Source organism: Manis javanica, chromosome 11, assembly GCF_040802235.1.
Source record: "Manis javanica isolate MJ-LG chromosome 11, MJ_LKY, whole genome shotgun sequence".
In the NCBI taxonomy this organism is placed as follows: domain Eukaryota; kingdom Metazoa; phylum Chordata; class Mammalia; order Pholidota; family Manidae; genus Manis; species Manis javanica.
Window position 1 is genome coordinate 57312778 of NC_133166.1, and position 19952 is coordinate 57332729.

A 19952-nucleotide genomic window follows, 5' to 3' on the forward strand; every position below is an offset into this window, starting at 1 on the left:
TCACTCAAGACAAATGACACCTTCTCAAGGATACTTTTCCTGACTCCTCTACCAGAGCAAACTGTCACTCTGTCCTTTTTAACCTACTTTATTCTTGTTACTGAACTACATTAATTTTTTTATCAGCTTAAAATTTTTGTCCCTCTAGAATATAAGCAACATGAATAAAGGTCCTGTATAGATTTATTGTACTGCTATATTTTTAAGATCTACAGTAGTGGAAGGTACATAGTAGGCTCTCAATAAATATTTTTCTAAGAATGAATAACTCTTCAATATATTTAAATATTATTATAATTGAACAAAACCTTAGGTGATTTGACTCAACATTAGCTAATTAACATAGTACTGCAATTTCCTAATCATTATCGAGTAACTATATTAAAATCCTCACTTCTCTTAATAATGGTCATTTAAAAATCAAAACAAAATATGAAACAATGACAACACTTTCCCTTCAAATTGGATAACAAGTTCACAGATCACACAACTTTAGAAAATTAATTAAAAATAAATGCAATATTTTTCTATATAAATGTACTATTGATTTACTATTTATTTTTCTATTTTGGTTTCATATTAAACTTAGTACAATTTATCTCCCTTAGGGAGCCTCCTGGATATTTTAAGACCTCTACACATAATACTACTCTCTTAAGAGAACAGAAATTTATCCCTAAGGACATTAAATCACGGCTTCCTGGAAATTCTTTACAGACCCAGTCTTCCCACAGCTATTTATCTCCTTCCTTATAAATGCCTGATTATGCAGTTTAACTGTTCATAACCATGGATTTTTTATTGTATTTCATATTTACCTTGTAACTACAGTAAAAACTTTCCATAAAACACCAAGTATGACACAAAAACCCAATCTTGTAAAATGCAATGGGATCACCAAACAAGCACCTGATTGTAGAGATCCTAGTTTTGAATACAGGATTTAAATCTTTCTAAGGTTCTTTTAACTTTTGGAGCCATGTAGAGAGAGTTGAGGAATACCCATAGTGAAACCTCTGGGTTCTGTGGTTAGATAGAATCTGGTGGAAACTTGGCATTTTTTTATTGGTCATATCCCAAGAGAACTCACTGGGAGATCAGAGGGCCATTAGGATCTATTGATTGTGCTGTGTTTTCCTGGATGGGGTCACTTTGTGCTTGCCGTCCTATTCTCCTCCCTCTTCCCACTGCCTTCCCACACACGTCCTTAAGAACCTTGCTGAAGGAGGAGGATGGGAGATAATCACCAGCTGAACTATGTCTGCACTTACAATAGGGTTTTGCTTCAATCTTGAATCAAGCTTTCTGGTAGGTGGGATTAGAGTTTGTGGAGAAGTCAAGTAAATTAACTTTGTCCATATATCTTCATTTGACTTCCCAGTAGCAAGTGCACCATTTTAAAACTGAGATTTAAAACACCATTTAAACAAGAAATAAAAAACAAAAACTCACAAAAGTGTAAAACTATTCTTAGTCGTCTTTGGAGGCCTCGGATCACCACTTCAGTTCCTCCTCTGCCCCTTCACTTGCTGCTTCTACCCTGGTGGCCTGGCGGGCTGTATGCTTGGCCACCTTCAGGAACATGTCTTCACCAGGCTCCTTACCTACCGCCAGGCAGAAATAATCTGGTTCATCCTCCAACTCATTCTCCTCTTGTTGCCTGGACACTTCTGCTTGCTGGGTGACGGTGGGGAGGGTCCTTGGCACCAGCCTCTGCCTTGCCAGATGCTTTTTCTTGTGGACCTCCTACTGCTCTGGCTCATGCAGGGTCTGCTGGGCCTGCCTCTGGGCTTTGAGCCGCAGCTTTTCCTCCTTGTCTGCCAGGGTGACCTGGTACCCCTCCGAGGAACTGTGTATGAAACTGTGCAGCACATTCCTTTCCCTGACAACCCCTTGGTTTTTAAAGGAGCTGAAGCTTCGTAGGTCAGTGGCACAGCGGCTCTGCTGCGCCTGCGTGTTGCTGTGCACGAGACCACCTGCGCTCCTGGTGCGCGCCTGGGCTCCGCCTGGTTTTGTGACGCCGTGCACCTCAGCAGCGGCACACCTATGTTCTATAGGTGGCTTATGATGGGGAACTTCTGTTGGAGACACCACAGCACCCCATGGCTAGAATCCACAGAAACAACATCCAATGCGCTAATGGTGGGAATTCAGCTCCAGGCAACTGGAGTTGTAGTTGATGAGAAGGAAAGCTTGATGTTTTCAGGTTCACCTTGTGCAATGCTGATGGAGGAGGAACAAGTTCTGGAACGTGGAGACCACGAGCTTCAGGTCCAAGTTGTGGGAGCTGAAGCTATTTAGCACCAGGAGGGACAGGTGGAAAACAGCTGCTTGTGCCAGTGCAGCAGGAGACCTCATCACTAACCAACTTGTATTTACTGATCTGGAAGGTCAAAGTGGGGCCTCCTTTTAGGTGGAATAGAGATAGTAAAGGTCTCCGTTTTGCTCAAAATCGGAAAGTGACCCAGGTGGCCCAGCCACCACCACAGTATCTCTCAGAGGGTTTTTCTTTAGAACCTGCAGGCGGATGGCGCTGAGCATTTCCACAGCCTCTTGCAAGTCTAGACTGAGCTGCCAGGACACAGCATCTGCACTGCTCCAGGAAACATCATTGTCTGTCTTGCGTGGCACAGACCTTGTGGTTGCCAAACTGGGCCTCTGCCAGCATGTGCTTCTGGAGTCAGGACACCTGAACCCACTGCCCTAGCCTCGGGCTCCTCCTGGAGGCCTCTCCACCACCCACTTTAAACTCTAAGCTGTTCACTTAAGGTACCAGTGGAGGGTACCTGGAAACCGACTGTGTTATACAACAGGTATGGCTTTAAAAATCTTAGAAAACTGAGATATGTTTCCTGACTGGGGTACAAGATGAGGTATGTTGGGGGAAGACAGCTAAGAGCAAGATGAAGTTCTTGTTAAGCAGGCATTTCAGTTGAGAGGTCTGAAAACCTTTCACCTGCCAGATGGTCGGCGAAGGCTTTCCTCCCTGAGCACCTTCACGTGTTATTTGGAATCCACATTCCCCACCCCTTGGCCCCCACCTTTCCCCAAAGAGCTGATGATGCATTCCTGGATGTGAAGAAATATTGTCTGTGAATTGTCACTGCTCTTTAAATCCTGGCCTTTGACAGTTGTTAGGGGAAGTCGTGTACAGGACGTGACTGCTGGTTGGCCTGCAAGTCGAACCCCAGCAATGAGCAGCTCTTCACACTTACTCACCCCTGTCCTTGGAAGGTGCACCCTGCTTGCCTTCCCTGCTCCTGTAAGTCTCCTAAGACATAGTCTTGAGATAGTGGTATGGTATTGAGGCCATCTGAATGATATATGTGACTGAAACCAGTTAAGGTCTCTTTAAAAACTTTTAAGATTCTGGCAGGTGCAGAGATCTACTCATTTGCAACAGTCCATAACAAGCCTCATTTGTACGCTCCCTTGCTTGTTACACTGGCCACATACCAACCTGGAGTGGCCTGTATCTTTCTTTGATCTCTCCATGCCCTCTGTGTATGGGAGCCAGTTTGAGATTACAGCTGGGAAGTTCCTGAGGAAAATCACAAACCAAGAGCAGTTTATTCCATTCAAGACTTTATTGGAGTTTCATCATCCATCCAGGTGTTCTCTGGGTCTGTGTTTTAAAATGGCTTCTGATTGACTTTTTCTCCAAGTCACACACATCTAGTACTGATGAAACATTCCCACCTTCTTGTCCCTGGTATCACTGTATCTATGGCTCAGTGTAGACTCAGATCTCAGTGCCTACCATAGGCCCCCATCTCTCTCTCCTGTCCCTGCTCTATTAGCTCAAGCTAACAGCTACAGCCTCTTGCCTTTAACCTTCCTCAATAAAAGTGCACTGTTTCTCCTTTACAGCTGTAGGAAGCAAACCAAACAGGGTCTCATAGAAGTGCCACTCACTAGCATCGAGGCTGGGGACAGGCACCCTGATCCTTCTGTGTTGGGGTGGGAGAAATTCACAGTGCACGTGGAATTCTTTCCAAAGAAAGAGCCATAAATTAACCTTTCCTGGCTCCTTTGCATGCTCTTTCTCATTGCTTTTATGCCCTTGGGGGCTTTCCAGAATCCTGAACTTGTTTTTAAAGATTTCTTTTGCAAGCTTCATATTGCTATGGCATATTGCTTTGTAATTTTATGTTTGGATTCATTTGGTTTGATCTCAGTTTAAAGTTGACCTGCTATTATATTCATATCACTGAAAAGTCTATCTAGGATTCAAATCTAGGTCAGCATGAGTCCAAAACTCCTGCTCTGTAAGTTGTCCCCAAACACAAATACACTGTCCCCTACTCCTCCCCATCTCCATCACCTTGCCTCTATAAATGCATTTTGGAAAGTGGTGTTGCCACACTCTTTGAAATGCTTTAATTTGAAGTTTGATGGAGATCTATTCCAGCTCTTAACCTATTAATTTTAAAGAACCCACTATTAAAAAATTCAACCAAATAAGTTTGAAGATTTAATTGGCTTTATTTAGCAATTCATGAATCAGGCAGCATCCCATCTACTAGGCAGAAGATGTTCTTAAGAGTTATACAAAATAGGTTTTTATAAGCAGGAAGGTGGGGCAAATAATTTATTAGCAAAAGAAAATCAAGGATTGTTTCAGTCCAGTTGTAGCTGGAGGTGGGGGTGGGAGGGTATTCCCTGCCCAGAGCAAATTTGCTATGAAACTGGTGAAACTGAAATAAGTCAAGGGAATGGGTGAGTTGGGAGAAACCTATTGCTCACAACTTGCTTGAATTCACTGGCCAGACTCATCATCTCCTCTGACCATGGCTCACATTCTCTGCATCCATGGCGTGATCTCTACTTCTCTCCTGCCTCTTCTGGGAGGAATTCCATTGGTGGGTCCTTGGTGACTGGCAGATGCCAGACCAATTATACATCAGGAGCCAAAGGGAGGAGAGAATGGCCGTTTTCTTTCCATCCCTTTCCCCAGATAATCTGGGGGCACTGCAGTGGTAAACAACTATTGATATGTAAACGAACTAAGGCTAGGCAGGAGATTCTAGAAATAATGTCATTTAACCCACACTAAGTCATCATTTTCTGGGGCAATGGAAATGGTAGGATTTTTATCATGCAGATTTCAGATTGACTATTAAAAGGTCACATTCCTGGAATAGGTTGAAATTGTAATTAAGTCTTGATTTACTGTTAAGGGGGAGCTGGGCAAATGACTCCATTTGGGCTTGTTTCTTTTTTTAACACAACAAATATTACACCTCTCTTTCTTTTCAGTTCTCATCCAGTAAATTTCTTGGTGGGAACATTTGTCTTCCTACACAACACCATCTTGGAACATGACATTTGTTTTCTTAGGCCAACCTTGTATAATCAACCGTGTTAGTATCAGAAAAGTTCACCTGAGCTCTCTATCTTGTTCTTGTTTTTATTTTTCACTAAGTATATTTGCCTGCTGAGTAGCATAATTTGTTCTGTTTTCCCTTTGAAGCATATTTAATCACAAAATAGGAAGTCAATTGTGCCTGTATTTATAGATGGTTTGATAATACTGGTTATTCCAAACTTATTTGGTCATATTTTTAAAAAGCAAAATTCTGGTAGTCTGGTGTATGCAATAAATTTTAACTGGCAGTCAGAAGACTAATAATACCTGCCCAGACACCCACATAAAATGGTTGATAAATGTATAGAATAACACTTTTTAAACAAAATGATTTTACTACCATGACCCACCTTTACTCCTTGCTTCATAAATGCACAGAGAATCATTGGTTACCTTCATCAAGAAACTATACATAATCCAAAAATGTAGAGTTGAAACAACACTTTGTTATTAAAAGTCATATATTTATCAGTGTTGAAATTTCCTTTTATTAATTTAGTGAGGATACCTTGAAGGGGTACAGTGCTTTTATTCTGATTCACTAAGTTATTTGTAAACTACTGTAACTTTGAACACATTCTTTAATACAACAGAATATATTCTGTAATATTTCAGAAACATGATAGATTTTGAGAAAGCAAAAGAAGCAGACATCATCTTTGCATTTTACCTTTGATTGTGTTTGCCAATTTTTATTTTGCCTTTCCCCATATTTCACTTGATGCATTCTATTCAAATATACAATGAGATCAAACCACAAAAAGTCCAAATACTCATTCTGTGTTGCCTCCAGTGAACAGGTTCTCTTTCAACTTCATTTAAATAACAGATTCTGAATCTTAGTATAATGAAAAGAACCTGAAACACAAAGATTGCTCCTCTTTATATAAAATCAGTCTTCCACACACATTTCAGTAAAGCCTGCATCTTTAAATCATCCCTCTGTCAATTATTGAATAAAACACAATTTCCAATTACACGACAGAGAAATCCCATTACATAAGTATGGGTTAAGTCAATAATAGATTCAATTAAAAATAGGCACAGGTAGAAATAGCCTGGGAGGGGGGATGGGCAGAATGGCCATTTCTTATAGTAAAGAAATTAAAAGGAAAAATGAAAGTGCATTAATAAAAAGAAAACCTAAGCTGTAAATAGATAATATGTAATTTAAGACAATTTAAAATTAAATATTTCCCTTACTATCTCATTATATTATTGAAATTTTCCAGAAATTAATTCTGCATCTTCTGAATGCATGAACTCCATATGCTTTGTCAAAATGATAGAGGAACACTAGCACTGACCTAAAACTGGAGTTTGTGTGCTTGATGTGAACTATTAGCTCTACATTGATGTTGAATTCAACCATGACATTATGGCAAACAGTTATGATCTCTAGGTCTTTCAGAAAGCAGTTAAAACAAACTGTCTTGGGTTTGTGATCCTTAGAAGCTGTTGATCTGAATCTGTTGCTATGCACATATATACCTTATATGACAGGTATACATCATATTTTACATCATAATATACATACATATACTATTACTGGTTTGATTTTTTTATCCCCATCTTCCATATTTGACTATAAATTCTGAGTTATCAATGCATATAAACCAAGTGATATATAGTAAATGTGAACATCCCTAGAATAATGTAGAATAGTTTAATAAACTGTATGTTAATTTGAAAAACCTAATTGTTCAAATATTTGATCAATTTGCAGCTAAGTTTTACATACAGTGCAAGTTAAGGATCCAAATTCATTTTTGCATACAAATATCCAGTGTTTCCAGCACCACTTGTTGAAAAGACTCCTTTCCCCATTGACTAGCCTTGGCCCCCTTGTCAAAAATCATTTGACTTTATATGTGAGGGTCTATTTCTGGGCTTTCTGTGCTATTCTACTTTTCTATATGTCTGCCTTTATGCTAGTACCACACTGTTTTGGTTATCATAGCTTTGTAATAAATTTTGAAATTATGAAGTATGAAACCTCCAATTCTGTTCTTATTTTCAAAATTGTTTTGACTACTCAGAGTCCCTTAAGATACCATTTATAAAATGAGTCATAAAAAAATGTGCAAAAACTGATGAGAAGAATCAAATGTCACTGTACCACTGTATAATAAAAAAGAGTTGGTGGCAACGTTAATGTCTATCATAGGGACATGGGTAAGTAAATATATTAGACACACACTGTAAAATACCTTATGGTGAGTAAGTAGATAGATATGCATATATATGATTCAGTAGGCGCTTGCTAAATATTATGGATAAACATCTATAAGATAGAATTAAATAAAAAATGCTAAGAGTAGAATGGAACATATTTTAGGGAGAAAAATAAGCCAACTGAAAGAAGGACGATTGAGTCAACTCTATGACTGAGTTTATTATTATGACTTCAGTGAACTAACTGGAATGAACAGAGGCAAGTATAAAACTTCTGTATCTTCCTTGGAACTTCTGAAGGTGAAATATTTCTAGTTAATGGCCAGTTACTTTTTCTTCTTGTTTTAGGCAAATAGCTCTCACAGGCAGATGGTTCAGCTCTTGCTCTGCATTGCGGAGTTCTGTGTGCCTTCCACACACTAGGATACCCAGGATTTGAAAGGAGATTCCCAGTGAGGTGGAGGAGAAGGCAACAGTGCAGATCCAAACCCCAAGCAGGAGGTTTCATGTCATAGCAGTGGGACATTCATGTATATGTCCACCATGGTTAGAAAACGTCAGAAAGAGCTGCTTGTGAAAATCTGAACTGACCTTTAATTAAAACTATAAGGAAAATAAGTACCTTTTTTTTTCTTTTTCAAAGCTGCTGTGAATAGATGACATATTTATTGCATCAAAAATTTAATCAGAAAAACAAATCTTCTTTCCTAGGGTTATAGCATATTTTTTTAGTTATATGGAGGAAAATTGTGACACTACTGTTCACAGCTGCTTATTTCCAAGTTCTATTGTTTTCCTGCAGGTTGTGAAATATTTGATTCCTCTCTTTTTAATGAGACCTCTAAATACTGGAATCAATTGGAATATGAAGATAGCCTTAATATATTGTGTTCAAGTTTTATGTCTAAAACATATTTTCCCAGCTTAATTTAACAAGGACATAACAATGCCAGTAATTTCAAGTTGTTTATTCAAGGCTGGTCCAGATATTTGAAAATACAAAAGGCTCTAAAAAGTAAAAGCTGAAAACTCCTTTAACAAACTGTATTAAAAAAATATATAATATAAAAATAGCCCTTGTGAAAGGTTTTTTTCTTAAATAAATACAGTAAATTTACCAGTAATAAAGTTAGACTCCATATAACAGCTCAGACACTATCCTTGCCATTTCCATTTAATACCATATATTGCTTCCAATAGTAAAGTTCATTATATATTTAATACAACTTTAAGATATTCTTCTACCAACCACTTCACGGCATTTCTGGTTGACTCTTTAAGGGATTTGTGTCCTAATGAAAAATAAAGGAGCCTATATTTCAAAAGCCAATTTCATTTTTAAATGCCATGTGAAATAGGACAAAGGAGAGAAAGCACAGAGAAAAGCAATTACAATAGTAAAGAGTGGTCCAAAGCAGTGTATGGGAAGATGTACCCCTGGTCCTGATTTATATCAACATGACCCCATCCATGACACCGAAGTTGATTCATAAGATTATGAACAGGCACTGCAGAAACTGAAGAACGGATGAGTCACTTCCCAGTGCCGCCACTTCCTGTCCAACCATTGTCAAAAGGATAAAATTCACGCCTTAGCCTCCTCTGTTCTTGTTACAGTCTTTGTCATTGGAATGAGGCAGCAGAATGTTAATAACCGTTGCAGTCCAGGATAGCTTGTAGTTTGCAGCACTGCTGTAACCTTTTCAATATTCCTTATTTGATTGGCTCCCCAATCCACCCTGATTTCTCACAGGAAGCAGAGGCTGTGAAAGGTGATAACGGAGGCAGCCATCCTATCAAACCATAGAACCTTGAAAAGGTCAAGCATATATAGAGTTGCCTCCCTGAAAATGTATCAGAGATAAAGGCCCTTTTTCTTACCTGAGACTTCATGTCAGTCTTGGACTAAAACAATTCAAATTATTGAACTTAAAAAAGGAAACAACTTATGCATCTCCATGAGACAGAAAATGATTGCTGCAGAATGATTTTTTCCCGTTTTATTTTTGTTTGTAAATGAGTTCAAGTCTATTCAGGGTACTATGTGCATGTCCAAGCAATGGAAGCAGTGTAGAATAGTGTTTAAGATAACTCAGGTTTAGGTATCTGAATAATAGGTGAAGGGCCCCCACCAGTAAGATGGTGAACTTCCAGCTTCTCTTCCGGGTCCTCAGTTCCTGCCAGCACCACCTGAAGCCCAATCACCTCTCGCCCCCCTCCCAATCCCAGCACCTAGCCAATAGCCACCAGCCCCATAGAAGTAACACCACAATCACCCCATGTCCCTTCCTATATAACCCAGCACCTTTCCTTAATAAAGCAGAATTCTTCGGTGAATTGCTGCTGTGTGTCGCTCCTTTCCTTTCATTGGTGCCGAAACCTGGGAGACGGGACACCCCAACTGGGCCCCGTCTTCCCCCAGACACCAGCAGCAGCTTGCCCTCTTCCTCTTTTTCCGGCGCTGGCTCATCACACTCACCACTCCTCCCTGGCCTTTAGGTAAGTTTTCCCCCTGGAGTGGGCCACTCTTCCCCGAGCTATCGCAGTGCCATTGACCATGATCGTCCGGCAAGGCCCTGACGCTCGGGGACAAGGAGGGAACTCTCCCCGCCTCAGGCCTTCACGGCTGTGGTGGACCCTCAGGCCCCTCCTCCAACAGCCATAAATTGCCACCTCTGGCCTTCACGGTTGCTGCAGACCCTCAGGCCCCCCTCCAACAGCCATAAATCGCTGCCTCCAGCCTTCACAGCTGCTGCAGACCCTCAGGCCCCACCTCCAACAGCCATAAACCCCGCCTCAGGCCTTCACAGCTGTGACAGGCCCTCAGGCCCGTCCTCCAACAGCCATACACGAGGTGACTCCTTTGTGGATGAGGACGCTCCCTTTTCCCCTTTCGTCCTTCCGTTCTGTCTGCAGAAATCCATTCCGTGCGCCGAAAATTCCTAGCGCTAGGTACCTCGTGACTCCCGGCACTCTGCCTTCTTAGGGAAGTCTGGGTGATGACCCACACTTACTAAGAAATTCCGACTTGTATACGAGTTTCCTCAGACTACCAAGGATCATCAGGGACGCCCTTTGTCTCCTTGCTGTCTGCCTCTGGTCCGAGGATTTCCGTTTGTCTTCCCCTGTTTGTCTCCTTCTCTGTCCTTTAACCATAGGAGCCTCCTCATCCCTCCCTGAAAGTTCACCTCTTGAATGCCTGCTTAAGCATCTGGCTACCCTCTCCCTGACACCTGATATAAAACCAAACCTACTCCGTAAATACTGCTCCCAAGATTGGCCAACATACCCCCTAGACAATAACAACCAATGGCCTGCAGGGGGAACTCTTGATCCTAACATCACTTGCAATCTCTTTAACTACTGCCAGTGCCTGAAAAAATGGAAGGAGATTCCCTATATCGAAGCTTTCCGCAGCCTCCTCTCCCCGCTCCCCCCAAGTTCTCCTAGCCTGCAAGCTGCTGCCCCCACAGAAGCCTCCCGTTCACTCCCTTCCCCTTCTTCTACTACAACAGCCTTTCTCCCTTCCTCCCCCACCATCTCCTCCCCCATCTCACCTCCTCTGCCTTCGTCCCCTGCGGATTAAGCCTGAGCCTTTCAGCCCCCCTTTAACTAAGTCCCGGGGGCCTCCTCCATCTTTGCCCTCATCTCCTGTTTCTCCCCTGTTAGACACCGCCTTTGTCTTCTCACATATTTGTAAGCAGAATAAGAAAGCACCTTCCCTGAACGCAGCATGAGAAAGCACAAGCTTGAGAACAATCGGTGCAGTCCTTAGAAGTTATCTGTCCACAAAAACATATCTTGTCCTCAAAGACGAGCCAAGACTCCTCACTCTGAAAGTAGGGAGACCTTGAAGATGTGTAGAAACACTGCCCCTGCTTTTAGCTATGCCCTTCCCCTACTCGCTGATGTAGCAAGAATGGAAAACAAAGAACATTCTGTTTATGCATTCCATAAGTAACTAACAGGAGCCCTGCTGTAGCTCAGTCAGTAGAGCATGGAACTCTTAACCTCAGAGTTGTGAGTTTAAGCCCAACTGGAGCGGCAGAGGTAAGCAGCTGGGCTGCTGGCTGGCGACACGCGAGAGCATCAGCCCTCCCAGTTCTTTCTTTCTTTCTTTCTTTTCTTCGCCCCCTTCCGCACTTCAGGACCTGCTCGACTAGGTGTGGCTGGACCGCATCACTCCCCCACAGACTGAGCCAGAACCCTTCAGTCCCCCTCAGACTCGGTACTGAAGGCCTCCCAAAATTATCGCCCCCCTCTGGGATGTAGCTTAGACAGACTCACTCAAGCCCTATTACAGTATACCAGCCTAGACACAGAAATGCCTGACAGAAGACATGTCCTTATGACATACTTCCTAGCACAAAGCTACCCCAACATTAAAGCTAAACTCAAAAAGTTAGAACAGGGCCCCGCTACCCCACAGACTGAGATCATAACAGTGGCCTTTAAAGTCTTCCATAACCGAGAGGAGGAGAGAGAACGTGTAAACAAAAGGCTGATCAGGCCAATTTCCAAATGTTAGCCCAGCCGATAAAACCAAAACCTGGGCGCCCTTCTACAAACAAGCACCCCCCAAGAGCTTGTTTCAAGTGTGGACAAGAACGACATTCGTCAAGGGCATGCCCCTCCCCCAGATCTCCTACCACCCCATGCCCCAGATGCCACAAAAAGGGCCACTGGGGGTCTGATTGCCCAGCCACCCAAAGGGGAGGCTGGATGAACAACCCCCATCCTAAGCCCACCGTAGTGGGGCTGGCAGAAGAAGACTGACGGGGACCGGGGGCTTCTCGCCTGACCATTTCCATCACCAAACAGGAGCCCTGTGTTACTTTAATAGTAGACGGTCACCCCATCTCCTTCCTCCTAGATACAAGAGCCACCTTCTCAGTCTTGCGAGAATACTGGGGCCCTACCATGCCTGCCATTACTCCTGTAGTTGGGGTAGGAAGTAAACAGATTTTTCCATTAACCCCCCCCTTTTATTCACAATCCAAGACAATCCCATACCTTTCTCCCACTCCTTCCTAGTTATGCTCCAATGTCCCATCCCTTTACTAAGATGGGACATCCTTTCCCTCCTCCACGTTTCCATAACTATATCCACTCCCACAGCCCCCAGTACTCCCTTTCTGATGGCCCTCATAGCCAACGACCCCCCTCTACCCAATGAAAGCTCTGGTTCCACCCTCATACACCCTGTGAATCCCAAAGTTTGGGACATTACAAGCCCCTCCGTGGCCCTATGTCCCCCTGCCTCTATCAAATTACATGACCCCTCTCAGTATATCTGTCAGGCCCAATATCCCCTAACCACTTCAGCCCTCATAAGCCTCCAACCCATCATTCAAGATCTCTTAAACAAAAATTACTTCAGACCCACTCACTCCCGTTTAATACCTCCATATTAGCTGTTAAAAAAAACCAACGGATCTTTCTGCCTCGTCTAAGACCTTCACCTCATCAACATGGCCGTTGTCCCTATCCATCCCTTAGTTCCAAATCCATACACCCTTTCATCGCAGATCCCTGCCTCGGCATCCCACTTCTCAGGCCTAGATCTCAAGGACGCATTTTTTTCTATCCCTCTAGACCAGTCCTCCCAAGATTTTTTTCGCCTTCACCTGGACAGACCCATACACAAGACATTCCGAACAACTCACTTAGACAGTTTTGCCACAAGGCTTCCGAGATAGTCCCCATATTTTTGGACAGGTCCTAGCTCAGGACCTCCAGCAGTTTAATCATGATCATTCTGAGTCCACCTTATTACAATATGTGGATGATCTTCTACTCTGCAGTCCCTCATGAGAACAGTCTCATCTTGACACTGCCTCTATACTTAACCTTTTAGCTTCCAGAGGTTACTAAATATCCCCCTTCAAAGCTCAAATCTCTTCCCCTCTGTCACTTACCTCAGATTCCTCCTATCTCAACAAAGAAAGTCCATTACCTTAGACAGAAAACGGCTCCTCTCTGACCTGCCCGTTCCCAAAACAAAGACAGAAATCCTTTCCTTTCTAAGCCTGGCTGAGTATTTTAGAGCGTGGATCCCTAACCTCTCCCTGTTAGCAAGACACCTATATGACCTCAGCAAGGGCCCTCCTGAAGAACCATTATCCTCCTCACCCCGACACTCCTTCATTAAGCTCCGTCGAGCCCTTGTAGAAGCCCCAGCTCTCCATCTCCTTTGTTGAAACCCTACTCATTATACATTCATGAGAGGTCCAGTCAAGCTCTAGGAGTCCTAGGCCAATATTATGGCCCATCCTTTGCCCCAGTAGCTTATCTCTCCAAGCAATTAGACCCCACAGTTCGGGGATGGGCCCCCTGCCTACGGGTATTAGCCGCTAGACAGCTCTTGCAGAAAGAAGCTCCTAAACTGACATTCAGGGTGTCCCTTACCATTCTGTCCCCACATCACCTAAAAGATCTCTTAACCTACAAAAGTTTACAGACTCTCCCTCCCTCCAGACTCCTGATCTTACTGTCCTCTTTCCTCCAAAATCCCGTTTACCCCCTTTGCCATCCATACCCGAATCATGACTTTTTCCTCCTTTACTGCTCTCTCGCTTTTTTTCCTCATTCCTATTGTCTTCCCCACCACCCCAGCCTCCTTTGTATGGCGATTCAAAGTCAGACAGACTTACACACAGCATCAAACAAAAGTTTGCCACATCAGACTGCCCTCTGAAAGGCTGCTCTGAGCCTTTATACCTCCACTTTCCTCCCTCCACCAAAGTGTTCACTAGCAGCTACCCTTATTCTCCCTACCTCTGCTTCCTCTATGACCAAAAAGAAGCCTATTTCAGGCAGTGGCCAGACACCTATGGGGGATGTCCCTACTGGTCTTGTGCCATTCACTACATGGATAACTTCCAGTACCCACAGTATTACTCCTCCAACCGTTTCATTAAATATCCCAACAGCTCATTCTCCTTATCAATCCAGATCCCTGGGACTCTCGATGGGCTGCTGGCGTCACAGCCTCAGTTTACTACGGGGGGTCCTCAACCCCCCACGGTACCCTTCATATCTCTCGAGAGTATGTTCCCTCTCATTCCCAGATCTCTCAAGTTGCATCAGATAGCAGACATTCTGAAAAAGTCATTATCCAAACTCTTGACGGCGCCTCTTCATCTTCTTATTCCTCCTACTCTTGGTTACAGCTCATTCAAGACACCACCATCTTTCTCAACCACACCCTTAACACCACCAATTGTTTATTGTGCGCATCACTACAGTTCCCACTGCTGGCCACCGTGCCCCTTATTATTTCCAATTACTCCTTCCATGCAGAAGGACAACCCCTCTGCCCTCTAGCAGACATACCCCTATGAGAACCAGAATACGCAGATAATCCCACCATCCACCACTGTGTAAGCCCAACTCCACCCCCTCCAGAGCACTTCACTGCCTCTCTATCTACACCCCTACCTCTGGCTCTAAGACTTATATGCAACCGGGACACTTCTTTTGGTGTAATGGCAGTCTTTTCAACTCACTGCCTCCCAACTCCGATACACCCTGAATTCTCATCACCCTAATCACACAGCTTACACTTCACAGCATAGCAGAATTTCTTGAGCTCCAACCTCTCTTGCCCTCGTGCACAAAAAGGGCTGCTTTCCTTCCCATAATGGTCGGTATCTCTTTGACCACCTCAGCCATTGAGCAGGGTTTTTGAGAAGAGCCTTGGGTCACTCTCTATAGGCAGTTAGAAATCTCAACGCCAAACTTGAGGGAGCCCTGACATCCACTGCCGATTCCCTAGCCTCTCTCCAAAGACAGGTCACTTCACTAGCTAAAGTCACCCTTCAAAACCGGCGGGCCTTAGATCTGCATACAGCTGAGAAGGGTGGCACCTGCGTCTTCCTTCGAGAGGAGTGCTGCTATTACATCAGCGAATCCGGCATTGTAGAAACTGATATCACCAAACTCACCGACCTTGCCTCCAGCCTCCACTCTGCTTCCAATTCCAACCCATTCTCTTCAATACTAACAAACCCCCTCCTTACCTGGCTCTGGCCCATTGCAGGCCCCATAATAATCATTCTTCTCGCCTGTCTCTTCTTACCTTGTATAATAAAGTTCATCAAATCCCAAGTCGAAAAAATCTCTAATCAAGCTTTCAACCAGCTTTTACTCAGGAACTACCAGCTTCTGGCCACAGAAGATCCCTCACCCTCACGTAACCTCCTCACAACACGCTGAGATGGACCCCTCTCTCTGCTGGAAACTGTTCCTAGAAACAATGGCCGCAGACGCCTGGCTCCTGACACCCATATCCTCTTGGCATCATTGGAATCAACAAGTCCTTGACTTATGGTTACAGGGAACCTTCATTGATTTCCAACCTGAAGAAGTCCACATCTACCCGTTCTTACTGTGGGGAGTCCTATCAACCCTTTCCTCCCGATCCTCAAGCCCTCACTCCCTTCTCTGCCCCTGTTCAGCAGGAAGCAGTCAGAGAGAAAGCAACGTGCACAACCCCATAGAGGAGAAAGGGGGGAATGAAGGGCCCCCACCAGTAAGATGGCAAACTTCCGGCTTCTCTTTGGGGTCCTCAGTTCCCGCCGGCACCACCTGAAGCCCAATCACTTCTCGCCCCCCTCCCAATCCCAGCACCTAGCCAATAGCCACCAGCCCCATAGAAGTAACACCACAATCACCCCATGCCCCTTCCTATATAACCCAGCACCTTTCCCTAATAAAGCAGAATTCTCCAGTGAATTGCTGCTGTGTGTTGCTCCTTTCCTTTCAATAGGGGGTTCTAATCCCTACTATGAATTTATTAGTTGAGTAATTTTGGTGAAAAAACTTAGCAACTCTCAAGTCTCACTATTCTTATCAGTAAAACACAAAATTAATATGTTTCTTAAATTATTGTTTTAGAAATGGGAACATAATACTATAAAATAATCAGAAGATGGCAGTACATAGTAATAGCAATAACAGTAGTGGTAATAAAAGGTAATAGTGGTGGTAATAGTAGTAATACTAGTAGATACAGTAGTAGAGGTGATTACATCAACATTTGTTTTTGTTGTATATTACGAAATGAAAGTAACATAGGCTTTTTTTTACCAAACAGCTATTTATCTAAAAGGCATCTTAAATACATACTTTTTTTTTGATAAAACAAATATTCAGGAAATATGTCCAAAGCTTTAGCTTGTGATCCCAAGAACTTGAACTTTAGAAGGAAAGATAAAGGGGTAATTAATTTAATTTCTATAGGGATTGAGAGTTAAATTAGATATAGGCATCCTAACCAAAACTATATTCTAAATTAGAATATTAGGATAGTTCTTACGTATTGGCCTTAAACTCTCTAAAAAGAGTAGATTCGAGAGAGTACATGAATCTACCTATAAGCAGTTAACCAAAGGAGTGTTACCTATGAACAGACCAGCAGGTAAATTCTGGCTAGAGACTAACTGAAGGTCTCTTATATTCCACAGTTGTGCATGTACGTACTGTTAAGTGCTCCCATAATTTCACTTCCTTTCCTCCTGGTATGCTCCACCCCTCAGATATGGATATAATTGGGGTTATCTAGAACCTGGCTTGGCAGTGTTCATTTGTGAGAACAACAATAGTAAATTAGTAGGGTTGAAGCATCTATCAAGATTAATTTTAACAAATTTGATTGAAAATAAAACTGGAAATCTGAAGATTGACACTGCTGATGAGAGGGAAATTCCATACCTAGGGAGAAAAAATAAATAACAAGTGATCTCATCATTTTCTGAAATATTCTTTTCAGTGGAGGAACTATTTCAGAACCTCATTAATACAAATTAAGGAGCTCCTATTCATACTTTAATGCTTCTTTGTAGCACTGAGTCATTGTTTTATCACAGTGATATTTTCAGAGATATTTCCAGTAATTACAAGGCATATTTTTAATGTGAATGGAGTATATTAAAGAGCCATATAAAGGTCAATTTGGTAGGGGGTTTCACAAGATTTCATTCTGAGAGTAAAGTTCAAATATGTGAAAGTAATTAAGTATTCAGAGATTTCCCAAACAAGGAAAATATACTATTTTTTCTTATTATGATATTCTATATTAAAATGGATAAATGCCTAATGGAATCTTTGAAGAGATAATCGACACACTCAGAACTTTATAGTAAGTAGGAATCATGAATATGATGAAAACAACTTTGTAATCACTCCCAAATTCATTGAGAACATGAAACAGAAGGGTTTGTCCTAACATGACATCTCAGGGAATAATCCTAGTGAATTGTGGATATTTGAACTGAGATTTGACAACTGAGTAGAATTTGACTGTGAAAGCAGATAGAGGATAGAGAACACTATATACTGCTTTAACAGTGTTTTCAAAAGCCTAGAAACTGGAAGGACCAAGAAGGAATAAAAATAAGCTAGTTTTTCTGAAGGCCAGAGGGGAAAATGATAAGTGGTAAGAGATGAGGCTAAAAAGATAGGATATGGCCAAACCACACAGACATTTTTTTCTTCTTTTTCTTTTTTATTAAGGTATCACTGAAATACACTCTTATGAAGGTTTCACAAGAAAAACAATGCGGTTACTACAATAACCCTTATTATCAAGTCCCCCCCATACCCCATTGCAGTCACTGTCCATCAGGGTAGTAAGATGCCACAGAGCCCCTACTTGTCTTCTTTGTGCTACACTGTCTTCCCCATGACTCCACACACACCATGTGCACTAATCATAATACCCCTCAATCCCCTTCTCCCTCCCTCCCCACACACCCTTTCATACCCCTCCCCTTTAGTAACTGCTGTCCCTTCTTGGAGTCTGAAACCACACAGACTTTTGAGGTCATATTGTTTCTTCTTGAGAACATAGAAAAGGCTTTGAAGATTTTAAATGGGGAAACAACATTGATTTGAGTTTTCAAAATACCATGCTATATATTATGTACTACTGGAGGGAAGAAATTTTCTCTACCTCTTGAGGTTCTTCTAGCTGGTCTAAGAATCAAACTGACATGGGGCAGATTAATAGGAGAAAAAAACAAAGTTATGTACATACAGGGAATCCATAGACATAGATTCCAAAGACAGTCAGGGAGAATGAGGTATATATGTCATCCTGAACCAAGGAGAAGGCGTAGGGGTCTGAGACTTCAAAGGAAAAGGGAAGCAATTCACAAGAACCAAATGTCTGCTGCATCACACAGAAGCAAAAGCAAAGAGAGAAATTCTAGCAGACTTAGCCACAACCTTCCCTGTCTACCATACCTAGTTTACATTTTAATACAGTTATCTGTAGTGATAGCTCTCTTCCTGGAGTGGGGTTTTCTATCTAAATTCTTTTTAGGCAGTAAGGGGAATGGGGATGGGGAAGACTAAAGTTTCCTCCTGAGTCTTTTGGGCCTTAGTAGTTGTCAGGTCAAGATAATTTGCATGTCATGGTGGCACATCTTGGGGGTGGGCCTGCTCTTTGCCTCTATAGTACCAAATAAAATAGAAGAGGCTAGAGTGGTTGGGGGGACTGAAAGACATTGACGAAGATAGAGCAGTGGTCTACACAAGAGATAATGTAATAGTTTAGACTTAGAAGTTTAATTGGAAACAACAATGCAGCACACATAGGATGAGGGCATCTGTGTTAATGTTTCCAATATGGACATGATAGGACTCTGAAAGAATAGAGGCCAGAGGCTGCTCTTAAATTTTGGAAGTCAAATGGATATAGAGTACCAATGAGTACCAAGGTCAGAATTCCATATAAGGTAGAGTGACCTAATTTAGCATTATGGAGATGATTTATAAAACTGTTGTCTGTAGGGGCAGAAGACAGGAATACATCAGGAGTACTCAATTAATACAAAGTTAATTAATATGTGTGATCAAGAGATTGAGGAGTGTTGCCTGAAGAAAATATCACAATCCCTTGCCCAGTTTTCAATTGTGAAAAAGTTTTTGAAATCCTAATGAGGTCTGTGATTAAGTGTATGCTGTGGAAAGGGGAATATCCTAACATTGTGAGGATTATCAGAAACTGATCTGAGGAAACATTGGTAATTCGAGGCCTGACAAATCATTACATGCCCCCTGTTAGACATAAGGCAAGTGGGAGACAGTTAACACATGGAGTCCTGGTCTAAGTACAGTTCACAGTAACTTAAATGGCAGTGTTTATAGTCTCTGAATGTAAAATTGGAGTAGGTGTACTTGGCGGTTGGCAGAACAGCCACACTGATTTCTTAGCTTATGGGGTAAAAGCTGTCATAGTAGAAAAGGTCAAAGAAGATTATTGCTTTCTTTCCTGGGAACAGTGACAAAATATACATACTGTCTATAACTAAGAACTGCACAATACGTGTGTGTTGGGCCACATCACCAGTCTGGACCCTGCACAAACAAGACAGATATTGAAGGATAGGAGGGGCCTAATACA

General features: G+C 42.4%; 1 long non-coding RNA gene across 1 annotated transcript in view; it reads right to left on the reverse strand.

The window, feature by feature from the left end:
* Positions 1 to 1944, reverse strand: part of LOC140844276 (uncharacterized) — a 414430-nt gene extending 412486 nt beyond the window's left edge. The window contains exon 1 of the long non-coding RNA XR_012122424.1: positions 1453 to 1944. This is a non-coding gene — a long non-coding RNA (uncharacterized lncRNA). The remainder of the gene's footprint in view (positions 1 to 1452) is intronic.
* Positions 1945 to 19952: the final 18008 nt, after the last annotated feature.